Here is a 21,509-nt window from a genome sequence, read left to right on the forward strand (position 1 = left end):
TAGTGTTTTTGATATCCAGTAGTGGAATTACTGGGTCATATGGTAATTCTATTTTTAATTTTTTGAGGAACCTCTACACTGTTTTTTATAGTGGCTGCACCAATTACATTCCCACTGAATTCTTTTTTTAACCTCTTGATAATTGATATTTAATTTTTCTTCTCTTCTGTGTATATATGGCTGTAAAATCCCCCCTTATAGTTTGAGCTATGCTCTACAAGTTTTGATTTGTCTTATTTTTATTATCGTTCATTTCAAAATACTTTTGTTTTCATTTGCCTCTTGATGACTTAGGAGTCCAGTATTTAATACCTGCACATTAATTTCAACAGCAGACTATGAAGCAAAAGAAGGATCAGTTTATCCAAAGACAAAGCAGTGGAATTCAGTCAGAGCTGTACAAAGAAATGAGAATTTTTAAGAAGTGAGGTTACCTTAAAGGACATGGGAGAACACAAACAGACTAGCTTTGTATCAGAGAACTCACAGAAGGAGAAGAGAGGGAGAGAGAAAGGAGCAGAAAACTTATTTGAAGAAATGATGGCTGAAAACTTCCATAACCTGGAGAAGGAAACAGACATCCAGATCCAGGAAGTCCAGAGGGTTCCAAATAAGAGGAACCCAAAGAGACTCACAAGACACATTGTAATTAAAATGTCAAAACTTAAAGACAAGGAGAAAATATTAAAATCAGCAAGACAAAAACAGTTTCTTATGTGCAAAGGAACCCCCATAGAAGAATATACTCAGAAGAGTATAGCACTATATATTCAACACAGAAACTTTCAACCAAGAATATTCTACTCCACTACATTATTATTCAGATTGAAGGAGAGAAAAAGAGTTTTCCTGATAAACAAAAGCTAAAGGAGTTCATCCCATCACCAAACTGCTTTACAAGAAAGGTTAAAGGGACTTCTTTCAGTTAGAAAGGGTGCTAATGAGAACACATTAGAAAGGGTAAATCTCACTGGAAAGGTAAATATGTAGCAAAGGAAGTGGATTAATTGCTTATAAAGCTAGTATGAAGGTTAACATTTATAAATTATGAAATATTACACAAAAATCCAAAATCCTATTATTTCTTGAAAAATCAGAAATCCTGACAGCACTAGACCAGTATTCTTACCTTAAACAATGGCTGTGCTTCTTTAATAAAGCTGGTTTTCCCATTTTTAGATCTGGCCTACAATCTGCACATTGCCACCTGGCCCAATTCTTTTGTAAAGCTGACCTGAATGTTTTTGAGTTTGAGATCCTTGAAAAAACCCTGACTATAAACTCTCATTGCTATGAGAACAAGTACTTTACCTGAATTATGGTGAAATCACAGCACCCTGCACAATATTTAGACCACATTTGGTGACCAAATTGATGTCAGCAGAATAGTTAAAGCTTTAAAAAATTATCAGTATACATACCAAATTGATTGTTAGTAATAGAGCCGATTTATTTTAATTAATGCTTGAAACCCACAGATGCCCAAGCTACTTTAATTTATTCCACAATTTCTCCTTAAATCAAACTTTTGGGAAAAAAAAAACAACTTAGAGGTACTACCAAGTAGCGAAGCTGACTGTGAATAATATTGCTTTCTTTTGTTTGGTGGAGGAAGGTAATTAGCAGGAAATGGCCAACAGATGAGATGCAGGAAGAGGAAGCTGGGAGCAGGAGGGATCTCTCAAAGGGTAATGAAGTCATTGGGATCACCGAGAATCGATTTCATTACAAATCTCAGGAATTGCTGGGAAGAGTTTCCTGGGATAAGCAGTTAAAGCAGGTCACACATATAAAAAGGAAATGCTTTGCTTAGTAAAATTGGAAGAATTGAAAAGCGTACATATTTTTATGGGTCAGTATCTTGCTAATCAGTGAACACCTTACCATTTAAGGGAAGGCTTTTTAAGGCTCTTGAATTTGTTATTTAATTCAAAAGTGATAGAGAAACTGCTGGGACTCTCACAGGCCTTCAGCGCAGATGCCTGAATCCCACAACTTGGCCAGGCAGAAATAAACAAGACACTTGTGTCCAAAAGTTTGACTTTTCACTCTCCGTATTGGATGAACCTGTGAGCAAATGTTCCTTTAGAAGAGTCTCACCTCAGAAAGACTCTGGAACATCTGGAGTCTGGGAAGGCCTAACAGGATTTATATGTACTGATAGAAAAGGGCCACTCAGCACCTGGTGATAACACCACATTCAATCAAGGGAAATTAAATTCTAACAGGATTAAAGGAGTCAGCAGTTAATACATAGGAGCAAGATTTCCCCCAAGCCGACATGCACATTGAAAGCCTATCTTCTATGGGAGAAAGTGCTAAGAACATGACACAATGCATTAAGGAAGGAGGCTGCTTAAAAAATGTGCAGAAATGCTAGCTTTTCATTCTGGTATGGCAAGAGAGATTAGGCCTGAATCTCCTAAGATTTATTGCCCTGTTTTCTAGCAGTGAATGCAAAAACATGCATTCATATAACACTGCGGAATCCACCCAAATAAACCTAAAATTATATATCAAATTTTTAATGCGACTATCACACAGGCACACACACAGACACACACAGAAATTGAAATAATAAAGGGAATGTCCTAAAATATAAAACAAGAAAATCATGAATACTTTTCATTATCCCAAATCAAGGCTCTTTAGTACTTTGTTGTTGGGCCCTGGAAATCTAGCAGTTTCCGCTTGGTGTATCTGTATATCCCAATTTGCAATTTTTCTAAAATTCAAAGGAGATGTCCACAGCTTATGCAAATCAAGGATCAACAATACTCTTACAGCTGTTACAAGGGACTTGTCTTTTCCCCAAAGTTCTCTATGACCCTGAGAAGGAATATACCATTCCTTTATGGGCATTGTCACTTTATCATCTTGCTTCCTGCCATAATTCAGCGTTAGACAAAGGACTGTGCTTCTTTGTGGTTGCTTCTTTCTCTGTATAAAAACTGATTCATGGCAATTAGATGCTCCAGCTATTCAAAAAGCAAGTGAAGACTGGTGAGGGGCCCACACTAAAGGACAAGCTTGTCCTTCAGAGAGGTCATACCGCAGCTGAAACTTTCCTTTCCTTGGGGACAGTGGTCCCCTGTCTGTCCTCATCTTCTCTGAAATAGGATTGTTGTTTTGCTTGTATCCTTTATTCCTGAGTCAGAGAAATCAGTTTCTGTGGTAGATTGATTGTACTAGTGCCCCCCCCCCACCTCTTCCACTTCACCCCTACCACTATCTTCACCCTCTGCCTTATAGCATTATAATACCTTCCTAATCTGACTCCAAACTCAGATTACAGGACATTTTGAAAGGCCAATGGGTTGTTAATAAGGGTGTGCAAAGGCAAGACTTTAATGTGCTTGCCTGTTGGGGTTGCTTCCCTTGCTCTGTCTAATGTCTATGTGAAGGCAAGTCAAGCCTGATGAAGGATGAAAGACATGTAAAGTAGAGCCAACTCAACTCTGTTGAGCTGGTCTGAAATCAGCTAATAGCCAGTGACCACCTTCCCCCCCCTTATGTGATGAGCCCAACCAAGACCAGAAGACTTCTTTTACAACCTACAAGCATGAAGTCTTTGTTTCCCTGTGGATAATCCCTTACCTTCCTCCACTGGCCCAGACCTTGGCAACCATAACTATGACTTGAATAATTTTCCTAATAGGAGGGACTACTCCCCTGGTGAGGGCAGAAGGAACATCTTTCAAAGTTCTCTTTAGTTATACCTGGGCAATTTCCTTGCCACATTTCTATATGCAATAAAAAGATATGATTAAGTAATTAGGTACTCACCCTGCTTAGATTGGTCTTCATTAGAGACCATTTAAATAACATATTGTCAAATATGTTATTGTCAGATTTGATAGAGCCATTTTTGTTTCTCTTTGCAGGATTTTTCTTCTTAAAGAAGTGAGATGATCCAAGAAATTCAGTGTATATTGAGGGCTGTGTCCATACATATTGTTTTAAAAGAATCAGGTTGGAGATAAAATGAACTAAGATGCTGCTGATTCATCTTTGTGGTAATAATCAATTGTGTGGCAGAACCCAATCTATTATTTTTATAAGCTAGCACCCTCTGTGTCTTTACTTGCTTTTTTTTTAAGACTTTATTTATTTATTAATGAGAGACGCACACAGAGAGCTAGGCAGAGACACAGGCAGAGGGAGAAGCAGGCTCCATGCAGCGAACCTGATGTGGGACTCGATCCCTGGTCTCCAGGATCATACCCTGGGCTAAAGACAGGCACTAGGGATCCCTGGGTGGCGCAGCGGTTTGGCGCCTGCCTTTGGCCCGGGGCGCGATCCTGGAGACCCGGGATCGAATCCCACGTCGGGCTCCCGGTGCATGGAGCCTGCTTCTCCCTCTGCCTGTGTCTCTGCGCCTCTCTCTCTCTCTCAGTGTGACTATCATAAATAAATAGAAATTAAAAAAAAAAAAAAAAAGACAGGCACTAAACCGCCGAGCCACCCGGGTGTCCCTTTACTTGCATTAAATAGAAAAGGAATTCTGGTTGGAAGGTTGAATTTTATTGATAATTTCCAATCCTTACAAAAAAGTCAAATTGTATTTAAAAGTATCCTTCTGGATGCTTTTTGTAAGAGATACACTCAAAACACAAGGACATAGAAATTTTGAATGTAAAAGTATGAGGGAAATATACAAGTCAAATATGAAGCAAAAGAAGTCTACGATCCTGGAGATCCGGGATCGAATCCCACATCAGGCTCCTGGTACATGGAGCCTGCTTCTCCCTCTGCCTATGTCTCTGCCTCTCTCTCTCTCACTGTGTTCCTATCATAAATAAATAAAAATTAAAAAAAAAAAAGAAGTCTAGTATATATTAAAATAAGTTTAAAAAAGACTTTAAGACAAAAACAAGATTAGGGGCAGAAAGGGTCTTTACAATGATAAAAATGTTTTAAAACAAGAAAATATAAACCTCTAATTTTATATGCACCTAATAAAATAGCCCCCACAAAAATATATTCTTAATAATTTGAAGACTTAGATTTAAAAGTCAATCTAAAATATTCAGAAGAATGTATCTATAACTTCGGGGGAAGGAAGCCTTTCTTAAATATGTCAAAAGTTGCTAAACATAAAAAATCCAGATGAGTACATTAGACCAAATTCGAATTAAGAACTGGTTCTCAAGGATACCATAAGGAAGATGAAAAGACTCCTGACAAACTAGGAGATATTTGCAACGTGTATCAAATCTAGTCCATCAATCAAAGGACAGCACAATGAATTGTGATACAATTGACCCTTCAACAAAGTCAGGATTAGGGACACTGGCCCCTGTATGGTAAAAACAAAATCTGCCCTTAATATATGACTCCCTCCAAACTTCACTAAAAATAGCCTGTCGACTGGACTGAAGCCTTACTGGTAAAGTATGCAGTCAGTTACATATTTTGTATGGTTTATGTATTATATATTGTATTCTTATAATAAAGTAGCTAGGGAAAATAAAATGTTAATAAGAAAATCATAAGGAAGAGAAGATACATTTACAGTACTGTACTGCATAAGTGGCCCTGTGAAGTACAAACCTGTGTTATTCAAGGGTCAATTTATTTTTGCACAATAGAATATTAGACTGTAGTGAAAATAATGAAGTCTAGCTTTTGTGACGAATGAATTTTAAAATAACAACACTGAGTTTAAAAAGCCAGTACCACAAGACTAGATACAATATGATGATTTTTTAAGAAAAATCTAAACTAAACATATATTGTTTAAAACTATGACCACAAGAGACAAAGTAATCATGAAAATAGCAGAAAATGATAAAAACAAAATTTAGAATAAAAGTTACTTCTGGGGTTGAGAAGAGACAGGGGTATAGGGTAGAGAAAGAGGAAAACAAGAGAATGTATCAAAATTAATAATAATGGGGGATGTTTCAGGGGCTGTTAGTGCTATGCCACATGTTTTACACATGTCACATATATTCTTTTGCATGCATCAAACATTACATATTAAAAAATATAAAATGAATCCAGTCATCAATTCTTTGCAAACTATCAAAAATGAATTAAATTCAAAGCAACAAAAAAGACAAAATGTCTCCAGAAGTTTACATTTAAAAAGAAAATCATTCTAGGGCAGGGGAAAAAAAGAGAAAATCAGTCCATTAAAAAATGAATTCGGGGGCACTTGGGTGGCTCAGTCGGTTAGCCTTCAACTCTTGGTTTGGACTCAGGTCATCATCTCATGGGTTGTCCGATCAAGCTCCACATCAGGCTCCATGCCCAAAGGGGAAGGGAGTCTGCTTGGGATTCTCTCTTTCCCTCTCCTTGTGTACCTTCTCCCCGTTCCCCACACTCTCGTTATCTCTCTAAAATACATAAATAAATCTTTAAAAAAAGACAAATGAGTTCAGTTAATAATTTTTGGTGGAAGTACTATATAAAAATAAAAGTAATAGAAAAATAGAAAAATAGGGAGAGAGAGAGAGAGAGAGAGAGAGAGAGAGAGAGAGAATGCCAAAGACAAAAAGGAAAGTATGTAGAACACTTAACAAACACTAAAATTTTAACATGGTAAATAATGCTTTTTGGCATTATTTCTATCCCACCTGCTTTTCTAAAATGATAAGGGAGAGACTCTAGTTGGATTAGAAACATTCTTGGCATTTGCTATTCTGAATGTATTTTCCATCTTGAAGTCACTGTGCGTGAAGCCAGGAGCAATTACTTTTCAAGTGGATACACTGTCACCACCTTTCAAGGTGTCATTGTCCTGTATTTCATCAGAACTACTTGAGCCAGCCAGACGTTCGCATGCCAGGCATTACAAAATAAATAGAGAATTGGAATTCTTTCCATCTATAAATCAAGGGAATGCAAAATTAAATTCTGACTAAAGAGGCACTCCCCCTCTTTATGAGAAAAGCATGTATTTCAACTTTTCTGGTATGGTGCAAAGACTCATTTTAATGAGGAGCTTCTGCTTCTTATACTTAGAAGTTATTGGAAGTTTGAATATTTTTTTTTCAAAAATGTTTTCTACTTTTCCAACTAAGTTTCTTTCTATATAGAAAGAATGGATTAACCATTTTTTTTTTAAAGATTTTATTCATGAGAGACTCAGAGAGAGGCAGAGACATAGGCAGAGGGAGAAGCAGGCTCCCTTCAGGGAGCCTGATGCAGAGCTCCATCTCAGGATTTTGGGATCACAACCTGAGCCAAAGGCAGACACTCAACCACTGAGCCACCCAGATGCCCCTGGATTAACCATTTTTAAAAGAACTTATTTTCTTTCCAGCAATCCTGAAGAATAGCCCATTGTCCAAAGCTTGAGCTAATAGATCTTATAGTAGATTGGTTGTGCCTATGAGAACAACCAGTAGGGATGGATGGCTTGCCAGCCATGTGTTGTGCAGGAATGTGGGTGCCTGAGTGCTGACATGCAGAACTGCCTTGATTAATTTGCCCAAAGAAAATTCAAGTGGATTTGGGGTAATTTATTTATTTAGAAGCACTGTATCCTTTTTACCCCACCTCCATCTTGACCCAAGTCAGTTTGGGCTCCAAGGGTATTTATTTTACATATTTGAAGTGTACAATTTGATGACTTGATATACATATACATCATGAAATCACCACCACAATTCTGCTAGTTAGCATATCTGTCACTTCACATAGTTATAGTTGTATTTTTGTTTTGTTTTTTGGTGGCGGTTTTTTATACTTAGGAAACACTGTCTCAACAAATTTCAAGCACACAGTACAGTGTTAACTACAGTCATCATGCTATACATCAGATCTTCAGAACTCATTGATTTTGCAAAACTGAGACTTTACCAACATCTTTCCATTTTCCCCTTCCTCCAGCCCCTGGCAATCAACATTCTAGTTTCTGCTCATATGGGTCTATATTATATTCCACATATAAGCGAGAGCAGATAGCATTTTCTTTCTGTGTCTGGCTTATTTCAATTAGCATGTTGTCTTCCAGGTCTATCATCACAAACGGCACAAGGCCCTTCTTGTTCAATATTTCATTGTATGGATATACTATGTGTTCTGTCTTCGTTCATCCATCAATGGACATTAAGCTGTTTCCGTATCTTGGCTATTATGCATAATGCTTCAGTGAACATAGGAGTGCAGGTATCTCTTTAAGATCCTGATTTCAAGTTTTTTAGATATATACTCAGAAGTGGGATTACTGGGTCATATGGAATTCTATTTATAATGTTTTGGGGAGCCTCCATACTATTTTCCATAATGGCTATACCAATTTACATTTCTACTAACACTGTAGCAGGATTCCCTTTTTACCACAACCTGGCCAGCATTTATCTTTTTTTTTTTTTTTTTTTTTTTAATGATAGGTATCCTAACAGGTGTGAGATAATATTTCATTGTGGATTCGATTGCATTTCCCTGACAGTGATGTTGAACACTTTTTCATGTACCTTTTGGCCATGTATGTGTCTTCTTCAGAAAATATCCATTCAGGGCTTTTGCCCATTTTATATCAGTTATTATTAGTTTTGCTATTGAGTTATCTGAGCTTTTATATAATTTGGAAATCAACCCCTTATCAGATATATGGTTTGCAAGTATTTTCTCCCATTCCATAGGTTGCCTTTCATGGTTTCCTTTGCTGTGCAGAAGACTTTTAGTTTGATGTAGTCCCAGTGTTTATATTTGCTTTTGCTACCTATATTTTTGATATCATATCTAAAAATCCATTGCCAAAACCAATGTCAAGGAGATTTTCCAAGAGTATTTTTGAACATGACACTAAAAAGTATCTTAATTTTACCTGAGAATGCCAAACTCCCTCCCAGTGACTCTCAAATTGAAAACTGGTTTCAATGTATCAGCTATTTTCTGTAGCTTCAAAGAATTATGCTTCCATATCTTTTGTGGGTTTTAGCTGAGGTGTAGTGTTCACAATTGAATTTATAAAGGAGATGGTTCTTGAACCACACATATACACTGTACTGGAAGTTAAGAATATACAACTAGCCTACTTTATATACACACATATAACACCCCCCCACACACACACACGCACACACACTACTTGCTCTATTTAAAATCAGTTCCTAGCCTCTAAATTCCTCAGACCTTAGGGAAATAAAACCAAGGTCATAGCTATATAATTGCAAAGATCCAACTGTGTCTTATTAACCCAGTCACTTCAAGAGCTAATTCAGGGGCCATGTGTCCATGAAACCACAGTGTGATTAAGATTTATAATTAAATTTAAAAAATGAAAGGCTCCTTTGCCTATCTTACATAAGGATCCATGAAGTATATGGCTATCATGCAAAATCTAATGGACAGACAGCCTTTTTATATCAAGCTTTTTCTTTTTATTGTGGTGCCAGTTTGTGGTAAAAGATGTGGCATTGCTTTCTAAAAAGTCTCTCCAACTTAAAATTCAAGAGATTAAAAAACAATGCTGAGACTGCATTTGAAGAAGTTCCCTGAATTGCTCTGGGTTCTTAGAAACATCAATCTAAAAAGACAGACATTTTCTGTCTACAAATATCTATGATATAAAAATGCCCACCAGGGAACACTCTCTATGTCAGTGAAGTAGTAAAGGGATGAGAGACTGTACTTGTCCAGGCTCTCTGAGAAACGAATGCCAAGCAATGATGAAACACAAAGGATTTTTTTTTAGGGGAAACACCTGTAAGGAAAAAGGAGGAGGGGCTGGGAAAAGCTGGGTGAACTCTCAAACCACAAAGCACATCTGATCTGGTGGGAAGGTTGTCGTATGATGAAAGTGGGTTGAAAGCTTCCTAGAACATTGTGCAGTTTTATGTTCCAGCAAGGCTATTGGGACATCCTTGAGCCAAAAGCTAGCCACTGGTGAAGTCCTGTGACTCCCAGATATGGACCTGCCTAGCATGAGTTATGATATGCTCAGTCATTGGCCTCAATGCCAACTCAGAGATCAATGACTAGACCCTTGAAATTTCAATCTCGTGCCATAAATTTTTCACATGCTGTAAACAAGGCACAGAATAACTTAGATGATATTATAGAAGATTATTCTCTGTTAGCTTGCTACAATAAAATGCTGCATAACAAACAACCCCCCAGATCTATGTATGCCTGTTGGTGTACCTTATAGATTTTGTTGAAAGACAGACATCAAGTATGTATTGGATAATAAGGAACTGAGGTAAGTAGGCATTTAGTGTGAGGTTTCATGCTAATCTAAGAGTTGAGCTATGTGTAATGTTTGCTCTAGCTGTAAGTACTGATGATCTTAAATTCCTCTATTAGTGTCTTTGTGTTTTGTCTCCCCTTTTGACTTTGGGTTTCTCTGAGTATTCCTCTTCAAAGAGAGACTATGTCTGCTATTTCAGCTGTAAACCAGTGTATTACTCTGGAGCCATGCTGATGTGGTAGTAAAGTGTGGCAGAGAGGAAGCATTTTATAATACTATTATTGAATCTCAGTCTTTTAGTGGGCCTATGACTTTAGGCTGTGACCTTCACAAGTGCCTCTTCAGTGGAATAGTGCCTGCCCTCCCCTAGTCCATACTCTCTTCACTGGCTACAATATTTCCAGATGATTTTCATGAAACTCTGTCTTCTGTTGACTATATTTTTCCTCTTTTAGGTGAGACAGGAAAACTAGCAGGGCCTGGGTGGGAGAAATACCCTTCTCCCAGATGGGATAATGCTCTGGAGCATAGGCCCTCATTATGAAGAAAGGTCTGAGCATATCTCAAAATGATGAATTTTCCCCTTTTTGCTAGAGCCAGGAAGGACTCTGTCTTAGCTCTTCACTGTAAGAACCTGATGGGGCTCCTGGAAGTAAGGTCCACAGAAGTATGTGGGCCCTCAAACACTGTAGTCTCCCTAGTTTCTCACTGCCATGCTTGTCTGCACTCAGCCTCCAGGAATTCATGAAAATTAACATTTAACAGTTCCTATCCTGTACATGGCTCCAGTGGCTTTATGCCAGGTAAGCAGATCTCAGTTGTGACTCTCTGGGCTTGCCTGTTTCTCCAGACTGCAGGGTGGAGGCAAGAAAAGTCATTAATATATAGTTTTTCCAGCTTTTTCTTCTAAGAATTAGAATGAGAATTTCCAGTTCTTTACATATATGTTCCTTAGGCCATATTATTCACAACAGAATAATGAGATCAATATTTTTATACTGTTTATTTTGAAATAATTATAGATTCATGAGGATTTAAAAAATGTACAGGGAGATCACATGTATCCTTCAATTGTAACATCTTGCATAACTACAGTACAATATGAAATCCAGGATGCTGGCATTGTTATAATGCATAGAGCCTAATCACATTTTACCAGTTTCTCATGCTTATGTGTATGCGTATATGTGTGTGTGTGTACAATTCCATGCAACCACATTAATTTTTAAGAAAAAAGAAGACAATATCTAACATAACCGCAGAACCTGTTAAAAATAGGAAATTGAAATTGATACAGTACTATTAAAATTTGGTATAGACCTTATTTGTGATTCACCAGATTTCATACGCAATCTTTTTTGTATAGTTCTATGAAATTTTGTCACATGTTTTGAGTAACTAATCACAAAGTTAGGATGCAGAACTGTTCAATCACTACAAAGAAACTCCCTCTTGTTACCATTTACTGGTCACTGGTCTATTCCCTATCACTATAACTTTGTTACTTTGAGAGTGTTGCATATATATATATATATATATATATATATATATATATATATACGTGTGTGCATATATATATATATGTACTTGCACACCCAAACATATATATATTTAAATTATTTAATGAAGTATAACTTTTTATATAAAATCACATGGCATTTTACTCTTTGAAATTAGGTTTTTTAAAAACTCAGTATAATATCTTTGAGATCCATCCAAAGGTTATTGCATACATTAATAGTTTATTCCTTTTTACTGCTGAGAAGTATTCTACTCTGTGTCTCTATCACTGTTTGTCCATTCAAGTGTTAAAGGACATTTGGGTTATCTCCAATTTTTAGTGATTACAAATAAAGCTGTTATGAACATCATGTACAGGTTTTTTTGTGAACATACTCATGATTCTAGAATAAATACCCAAGAATGTGATTGAAAAGTCAAATGATAAATGTATGTTTACAAGAAACTGCCCAACTCTTTTCCAGAGTGGTGGTACCATTTTATATTTCCACTAGTAATGTATGAGAGATCCAGTTGTTTCACATCTTGCTAGCACTTGGAATTAAACTATATTTAAATTTAATCATTTTTTAAAAGATATACATAAAATAATTTTATTTTTTTGAGAGAGAGAGCTGGGACAGGAGCGGAGGGAGAAGGAGAAAAGCAGACTACCTGCTGAGTAAGGAGCCCGATGCAGGGCTTGATCCCAAGACACTGAGATCATGACCTGAGCTGATATCAAGAGTCAGACATTTAACCAATTAGCCACCCATGTGCCCCTAAATTTTAGTCATTCTAGTCGGTATGTAGTAGTAGTAGTTTATTATAACCTTAATAACCATTTCACTATGGCCTGTGATGTTGAATATCTTTTCATGGGCATATTTTTCTTCCCTATATTCTCTTTGGTAAAAGGCCCAAGCTTTTGTCCATTTTCTAACTGAATTGTTTACTTTCTTACTGTTGAGTTTATAAAATTCTTAATAATATTTTGGATCTAAGTTCTTTGTCAGATATATGATTTGCAAATTCTTTCAGTCTTTTTATCATTTTAAAAGAATATTTTGCAAAGCGAAATTTTAAGATTTTCATAAAGTTTAACTTATTAATTTTTAAATAGATCATGCTTTTGGTAACATGTCTAAGAACACAGCACTTAATATTTTTAATGGATTAAAAAATTCTTCTAAGAATTTCTTGTCCATCACTTAATATTTAATAGATTAAAAAGTAGTAATAAGCAAATTATAAAACAGAAAGCTATAATGAAAGATATTTTTTGTGAGGTGAATGAAACGTATAGTACTAGAATGTATCTGTATAATATGTAAATATACATATGATTATAATTCTCATATTTGTATATATCTATGTGGCCATAAAATAATTTACTAAATAAATTATGATTAAAGGAAAATATTAAATTATAGAAGAAATGTAAAGAATTATGAGATTATTTGCATGGCTTTATGCTAAAAACTTTGAAAACTTGGTTGATAATTTTCTAAGGAAATTTAAATTATTAAATTTATCGTCTAAACAATATGATAATCATGGAGAAAATGCTGTAAATAGATAAACATCTACCTACACAAAAGAAAAACAATACATGCATTCATCACTGATACTTTTGAAAAGAGAAAAAACCCACAAATATCTGCAGTTTATGCAATTTTATTTATGTATTTATTTAGAGAGCGGGGGAGGGGCAGAGGGAGAGGAAAAGAGAGAATCGTAAGAAGGCTCCATGCCCAGCACAAAGACATGGGGCTGAATCTCAGACCCTGAGATCATGACCGGAGTTGACTCAAGAGTTGGATGCTTAACAGACTGAACCCCCCAGGCACCTCTACATTTCATGTAATTTTAGAATATGGGGAGAAAAGATTTTCTACTGAACTAAATAAATGCATTTATTATTGAAACCAAATAATGACAAAGTAGCAGAAAGAAGTACTAAAAGGCCAATTAATTACATTCAATAAAAGTGTGAAATATTATCAATTACAGTGATCAAGTGAGGGTAATGTTAAAAATGCAGAAAGTCTACATTTCCAGAAATCTACTGAGTTACTATAGTAAGTCAATGAAAAGGACAAGAAAAGTAGTTATCTCAACACATTAAAAAATGGCATATACTACAATTCAAATCATATCTAAGGCACATAATAGTTTTTAAAATGTAGTAATAGAATACTACTTATTAAAATGTAATTTTCATATATTTTATGTATACAGATAGATTTATATAGGTTTTTATAGCACACAAAAAGAGCCAATATCATGATTAATCCTGAAAAACTAGGCATTTTCACTTTTTAAAAAAGATTTTATTTATTCATGAGAGACACAGAGAGATAGAAAGGCAGAGACATAGGCAGAGGGAGAAGCAGGCTACATGCAGGGATCCCAATGTGGGACTCAATCCTGAGACTCCAGGATCACGCCTTGGGCCAAAGGCAGATGCTCAGCCACTGAGCCACCCAGGCATCCCTACATTTTTCCACTTAAACTAGGAACAAAAGAAGGACAATTGTAATCATCACTATTCTTTATAATTATTCTGAAAATATAAGGGATATAAATACTACAAATAGGAAGGAATTAATTATTATTATTTACAAATTATGTGATTATACATTCAAGAAACCTTAAGAAAAGCAACAACAATTAGAATTAGTGGGAGAATTCAGTATTGTGGCCAATGACAAAAATAAATAATCAAATATAGTTTTCTTATATAATAATAACTCTTTAGAAGTTGTAATACAGAAAATGATTGCATTCACAACAGTAATATTATAAATAATATTATTTCACAAATATAAAATAATAAAGAACAAGTATCACAGTAAATGGACAGGTACTATATAAAAAAACTCAAACTCTGTAAAAGAGTTTACAAGATTTGCATAAATGGAGAACTATATCTTATGTGTAAGGAGATATAACATTGGAAATGAGTCAATTTTCCTAAAATTAACCAATACATTTAATTCAATTTACAGAGAAAATCTAAGTACAGTTTTGTTTTTATTCTTTTTAAGAAATGACAAAAATTATCCTAATATTTATCTGAAAAATTAAATGTGCAAAAGTGGTTAGAAAAAAACTGACAATAGAAGAAGCCTACAGAATTTAATTTACTAAAATATGTTGAGTGAGATCACAGAAGATGACAGAGTAGAAAGCTTCAGGAATCTGTCTCTCCATCAAAACAATGAACTGTCAAGAACTGCTAGAATCAACTATTTTGAAACTCTAGATTCTGTTCAAACACTAACAGTGTCTGAGGATGTGCTTCATGGAGAAAGAGGCTGGTAAATTTCAGTGCTTGGCATAGCGGTTATCTCTCCTGCATCTCCTAGGCCTGTGGCAAGCAGTCATGGGATCCCCCTCCTGGTATAGCTTGCTGGTGCCAGGATGGGAAATAAGGACGCTGTTTTCAAAAAATTGAGGTTGTTTTGATCTGCCTGGTGGATCACTAGTGTCATCTAAAGCACACAAATCTCTATGTTTTCTTTTTTTTTTCTCCTTGTGACTATGGCTTACTTGGTCCTAACTGTCAAGGGTTTGGGGAGTAGAGGATCATGGACAAGCTAAGCCAGCTCCAACCTGAAGACATTTGTAACAGCTGTACCTTTTGACTAGAATGCTCTTCCCTCCAGTCTAAATTTTTTTAGGCTGAATTTCTTACCTACTTCAAGCCTTCACTCAAATTTTACCTGCTCAATGAAGCCTATACTTTCCTATTTAGTTCTTCCCCTCACATTCACACTGGTACTTATTGTCTCTCCATCAAGCTCTTTTGGGGACATCACTTTTCTCATATGCTGTCTAGATTAATTACTTGATTGTTGATTGTCTGTTTCTCCCACACTAGAATGCAAACTCCTTAAAGATAGGTTCTTTGTTTTGTTACATGTAGTAGGTGCCAGTCTATGCTGCCCTGATGGCCCCTCCCCCCACAATACACACACACACACACACACACACACAATTTCAGGACTAAAAGTGCGCATTTTCCTAGATCCTGTGAATGATGGAGGCTGACAGCTTGAGAGATTACTTCTCTTCAATTGTCCTCTGCTGAAGACGTCCATCTTACCCAATGTTACACCCTTCCCCAGGGCCAGCCCCTGCCCAGTATGGATTTAGAAGTATAGAGACTCAAAACCCTTGCCTGAATTTGAGACAGTCCTGAAAGACATCCAATGTCCACAGCTCTATAGGGGATGGACTGAGGCCCCTGCTGCAACTGCTCCATGGATCACCTTTCCTCTTCCCATATTTCTCTGACCTACACAGGTGTCAACCACAAGAACACATCCCCAAAATGTTCTTCCCCAGTAATCTCCATCTCAGAGTCTATTTCCCAGGGAACCCTATCTATAGCATTCACTGACATACCTCAAGTTCTAGGAAAGTGTTTGACAGGTAGGGGTTTCTTTTAAAATGCTGGATGTATAAATAAATATAAATACACTGGACAACCTCTTCATGCAAAAGCTAAGTGTTGACAATCAACACACCTACACATATCTTTCTATGTGTTAGATAGGAATTTCATGCTGCAGACATTTTTTTTTCACTTACCTACTCAACAATATATATTAAGCATCTGTTATATGTCAGCCAAAGATACGCAAGTGAACTAAAGGGACAAAATCCATTCTTCATGAATCATAGGGTCTCACGGTAGAGTCAGAAAATATGAAAACAAAAATATAAAAATAAAAATATAAATATAAATATAATATTATAAAAATATAGTATAGTATAATGTCAGTTAGTGATGCAAGCCAGGAGGACAAATAAATCAGGATAAGGGGGCAGAGAGTGATATGGTGGGGGTTTGAGTGATATTTGAAATTGGGTAGTCAGGTAGCCCTCTCTAATGAGGGGGGTTGGCGAAAATGAAAATGAAAGGACATCACTTAAGAATTAAACATATAGATGCCTGGATTAAGGGTGTTTCATGATGAAAAACAGCCTTCATGAAGGCCCTAGACGAGGGATGTGCTTAGTTTCTAAGAGAAAGGCAAAGAGGCTGGGATGGAGTGAGCAGAATGGAGTGTAGCCAAGATAGTGGCATGCATTTGAAGCAATAGTCAGTCACTGAACCATGCAATGCTTTTTGAGAATTTGGGATTTTATTTTAAGTGTAGCAGGATGACTTCAAAGGGTTTTGAACAGGGAGGTTGTCTCTGGTTTTAAAGAAATTGTGTTTTTAAAGGAATCCCATGCCCTAACTGTTCTTGGGATTTTTAGGCATTTACTAATAACCTGTGAAGTTGCTCCATGGCACATAGTTACTGAGTGGATGCTCACAGGACAATACCTCTCGGTGTTTGCAATTCAATACCTTTGGATGGCATGCAGCGCTTAGGTATACTTAATTCTGAACCACATTTGGATTCAACCAACAAATTTCAAGAGCCTATCATGTTCCTGGAACAGACCTTATTTGATCTTCATATTCTTGAGTAGACATCATTACTCCTTTTGCAGGTGAAAATGCTTGGATTCAGAAAATTAAACAACCTATCCAAGTTTGCACAGTCTCGAGTGACTACAGTGGTCTTGAATTCATCCTCTTATTCTGCATCCTACATATTTGCACTAAATTTAAGCACATGCATTTGCTCTCCTCTTTCATGGTCTGAGATAGAATAGGAAGTATAAATAAAAATGACCATTTATTGTGCATAGTGCTAGGTGATGTGGACATACCACTTGAATTAGCCTTCAAATGATTCCATGAGTGGGTGATATGATCTCCATTTTCTAAACAAAGACTGAGATATAACTGCTTGTGCTCAACCTGTGGTCCATCAACTGGTATCATTGGCATCACTGGGGAGCTTGTTAAAAATGAAGAATCTAAAGTCTCAATCTATGAGATGGAGTAGATAATAGCTTTATCAAGTATTTAGTGACCTTCCACTTTTCATTGTTTTTATTACTGTTTGGACAAGCAACTCAAGTTCTCTTTGCAAATGTAGATTGTGATTTAGTATGTGTGCTAACATTCTGCTGTCCAAAGCAGGTCATATGGCCAACGTTAACCTCTACAGATCTGGATGTATTATTCTCTGTCTATGGAGGGAAACGGGGAGAATGCTGAATTCATTGCTGAACGACAAACCAAACTGTCACAGAATTAGTAAGGAATACGGCCACTTTATGCAACCAACTATTCTTCTTAAATCATTATGAATATTTTTCAGTTTTCTGGGGTATCCTATCAAATTCAGTTGACTTTCAAAGGATCCTTTTTTTAAACATATATAATGCCATCTCTGGAAGGAATTCTGGCAAGCACACTTTTATCTATCTTTTATCCCTTGTCGGGCATTCACATTCCTTTTTTTTTTTTCATTTATTTGAGAGAGAGGGAGCATGAGTGGGGTGAGGAGTAGAGGGAGAAGCAGACTCCCAGCTGATCAGGGAGCCCAATGCGAGTCTTGACCCTGAGACCCCAAGATCATGACCTGAGCTGAAGGCAGATGCTTAACCGACTGAGCCACCCGGGTGCCCCTCGCATTCCTTATAAAATGGCACCTTGGACAGCTGACTGGATGAACTCCCATTAATGCAGCTCTGCCCCTGCTCTAAGGAAAGAGGAAAGTGTCCTGGTCAATAGGCTAGTGATTCTGCCTTAAATTAGTTGGACTCCGGGCCATCTTTTATTTCGATGCGGTGTGTTACTTTTTGAAAACTTTATTGAGCTGTAATCTTAACTTAGTCAAGAAACAGAATATTACCAGCATGATGGAAGCTGCCTTCATACTCCCTTCTAGTTACTATGCTTCCAAGGGTAGCCACTATCCTGACTTTGATTAACATATATTAATTTTGCCCATTTCTGTTCTTTAGATAAATGGAGTCATGTAGCATGTACTTTTGCATCTTCATTTACTTAAAGCTATATTTGTGGGATGCCTCCATATTTTTATGTAAAGTTGTATAGATTGTTACCCTTTATTGCTGTGCAGTGTTTATTCTACCATTTATTAACAAATTGGAAGCATCTGTTTTTTAGATATTAGGAATAAAGCTGCTATAAACATTGTGCTCTATGACTTTTGTTGAACCTGTGTATATATTTCTTTTGGGTATACACCTCTGAATGGGATTACTGAGTTGTAGGATTTGTATATGTTCATATTTAGTAGACATTTGCAGCTTCTATTTTAAGAGTTTGGAGGGTGCTGTAGATTTAGCCGAAGGTGCATGTGGCTACATTTCATTTATAACCTTGTTATTTTCCACTTTAAACATAGTAAGACTATTTCTCCCTGGGCCTAAGCTGTTCTTTGGTTGCAAGTTAGGCAGTTTTTAAAGTTGCACTAACTTCTTTAACTTCCTGGGGGCTCTATCCAGTGTATTACTCATAGATTGGTAAAAAATGGAGGTTCAAGCTCCCAGTGTTGTGTGCATAGGGAAAATGCATCACCCAGTATCTGGGAGTGGATGATAGGTCTGGAAAATGATGATTATCCCTTTAGAGTCCAAATGACAGAGTCATTTAGCATTTTAAGTCCCACAGAGAGGGACATGCCTTGTTCAAGGGTTATGCTAATGAGCTGAGTGCTCTGCCAGGTGAGAGGTGGCACTGCCACCATCCTGATATTTGCATGCTTGTTTCTCTGTAGAGGGAGGCAGAGTCTTAGGATTTGAGGGAGGTCAGAGCCCTTTGCAGATCAGAAAGACAGAGAGAGACCTAGGAAAAGAGCAAGAGCTACTTATAAGCTGTATCTCAGCATTTCATTGGCTCTAAGATAAGGAACCTGCCCGCTGTGAAAGTAAAAGAGTTTTTTGTTCGGTGTCTGTCAGTTACACTGATAAGTTTATCCAAGAGACTTTTGAGTAGAGAGAGAAAATGTTGACTTGGAGGTCTCTCTCCAAAGGGCGTACTTATCAGATGGAAGTGACCAGTGGGAGTAAAAGACAAAATGCACAGAAGAAAGCTTCTTTCCAGCCCCTTCCTTAATGCCAGGTTGAATTTTCATGCTCTTTCCTAGCTATTGTCCTTTGATGAGTACCAAAGCCATCAGGACAGCTTCTTTCACAGTTACTACTCTGGTAGAGAAACACATGGAAAACATGCAGGAAAAAATATGTAAAATAAGGTACAAATTATGAATCAAAGTGATTCAGAAGAATATGAGAGAGTGAATATTTTTGACTTTACTAATTATATCAACAGAGAGGTAGCTAATTTGGCACTGAAATAGCCCAATGGCATAGTTATATCTTTAAAATATATGCTTAAAAATATGTGCTTAAATTAAAATTTAGTTATGTCTTGTAATATATTTATTTTCTCATCCTAATGAAAAATAGACCTTCTAAGAGTAGGAGGCAGGGCCCCAGAAAGAACAAGACACACGCTTAGATGGGGAATTTGAGGGAACTTAAAGGAATATGTTTACACAATTTGCTGGCAGGATTAAGGGGAACCAGCATAGAATTTTGAAGTCTCCGGAGCTATAGCCTTCATGAGGGGCTCCTTATCACTCCTTGGGTGGAATATGCTGGGGGAAAAAAGAGCAACTAGTACCCAGGAGCTGTGTCTAGAAGAGAACCTCAGCCATCTAGCATCAATCTGATGGGAGGGAGCCAAATCCTTTGCCACCTCCCTCCCATCTCTTGCTGGTGTCTCTTCATTGGATAAATCCAACTGGAAGCCCAGCTGTAAAGAGGCTATTCCTTCATTGATCCAGGGATATAAGTTCCCCCTTGCTCTCTCAGGTGGAAAGGGACTGGAAGGGCAAGGAGGGACCATTCAGCATATGGATAGTTAGGTTTTTTAAGAACCCAAACAAAGCTTGTGTTTAGATAATGGTCTTTTTAAATAAAATACACACCTATGGTATTGTTATAATTTAATGTTCATTAAACACTTCTAGCTCATTAAACAGTCATTAATTAGGGTCCAATTCTGCAAAATTTTCCTAGCCCTGAAAATCAACAGTTTTTTTTTTTTCTCAGCTGCCTTTCCTGGCTGAAAGAAAAAACTCTTTTTTTAAACAAATGTTACAGGGTTATGTAAAAACTCTGAAAAAAATATCAATAATCAGCTTCAAAAGGTGAACATAAAATTTCCTGAAGCATCTATAATTATATTAGGATTTTATAGAGAAAATACTATCTTCTAGCTGTAAGTCTATATTTAGAGGCTAAAATACCTGGTTATATCCTGTTCAGCCCTGGCTATTGATTTAGGAATTCATAGAACTATTTATTTTTTTTCTCAATAGAAAAGATTGCTTACCATAGCAACCCCTGCATTAGCATTCAGCTTCCTGGTTGCAAAGCACCTTCCTAAGGAGGACATACATCAATGTGCAAAATGAACCCAATTTTTAAAATATAATTTTAAGGGGGGAGGCTGTTATATTAAAACTCACAACAAAGAAGACAACCCGAACTAGAGACTAGCAATTGTCTCAGGCTTGTTTGCAATTATATAATCTGCATATTTTCCCTGATTCCAGGCATTCTATTCCTCTTGTACTTCTGTAAGCCTAGAATGGTGGGAAATAATAAAATATTATGCACAACCCACACCCAGCATCAGAAGCTTGCTGCTCTCTATGGGGAGTTTCAACCTAGGTCAGCTTCACCCCACTGTTCTTAGATTCATCTTTCTTCTGCTGGAAAAAGGCAAATTCTTGGTCCTGCCACTCAAAATCTCAAAGAGAAAATATTTAGTCTAATTTTTCTAGTGTGTTTCCTTGATGTCAATCAGGTGTCTGAAACACTAGTGATTGTTTTTACCTCATACTGTGAAGTGAGGTAGCATTTTAATTAGGAAAAAAAAATTGTGCTCACAAGTGATAGTCACAGCTTTTGT

Source organism: Vulpes lagopus, chromosome 18 (genome assembly GCF_018345385.1).
Source record: "Vulpes lagopus strain Blue_001 chromosome 18, ASM1834538v1, whole genome shotgun sequence".
NCBI lineage: Eukaryota > Metazoa > Chordata > Mammalia > Carnivora > Canidae > Vulpes > Vulpes lagopus.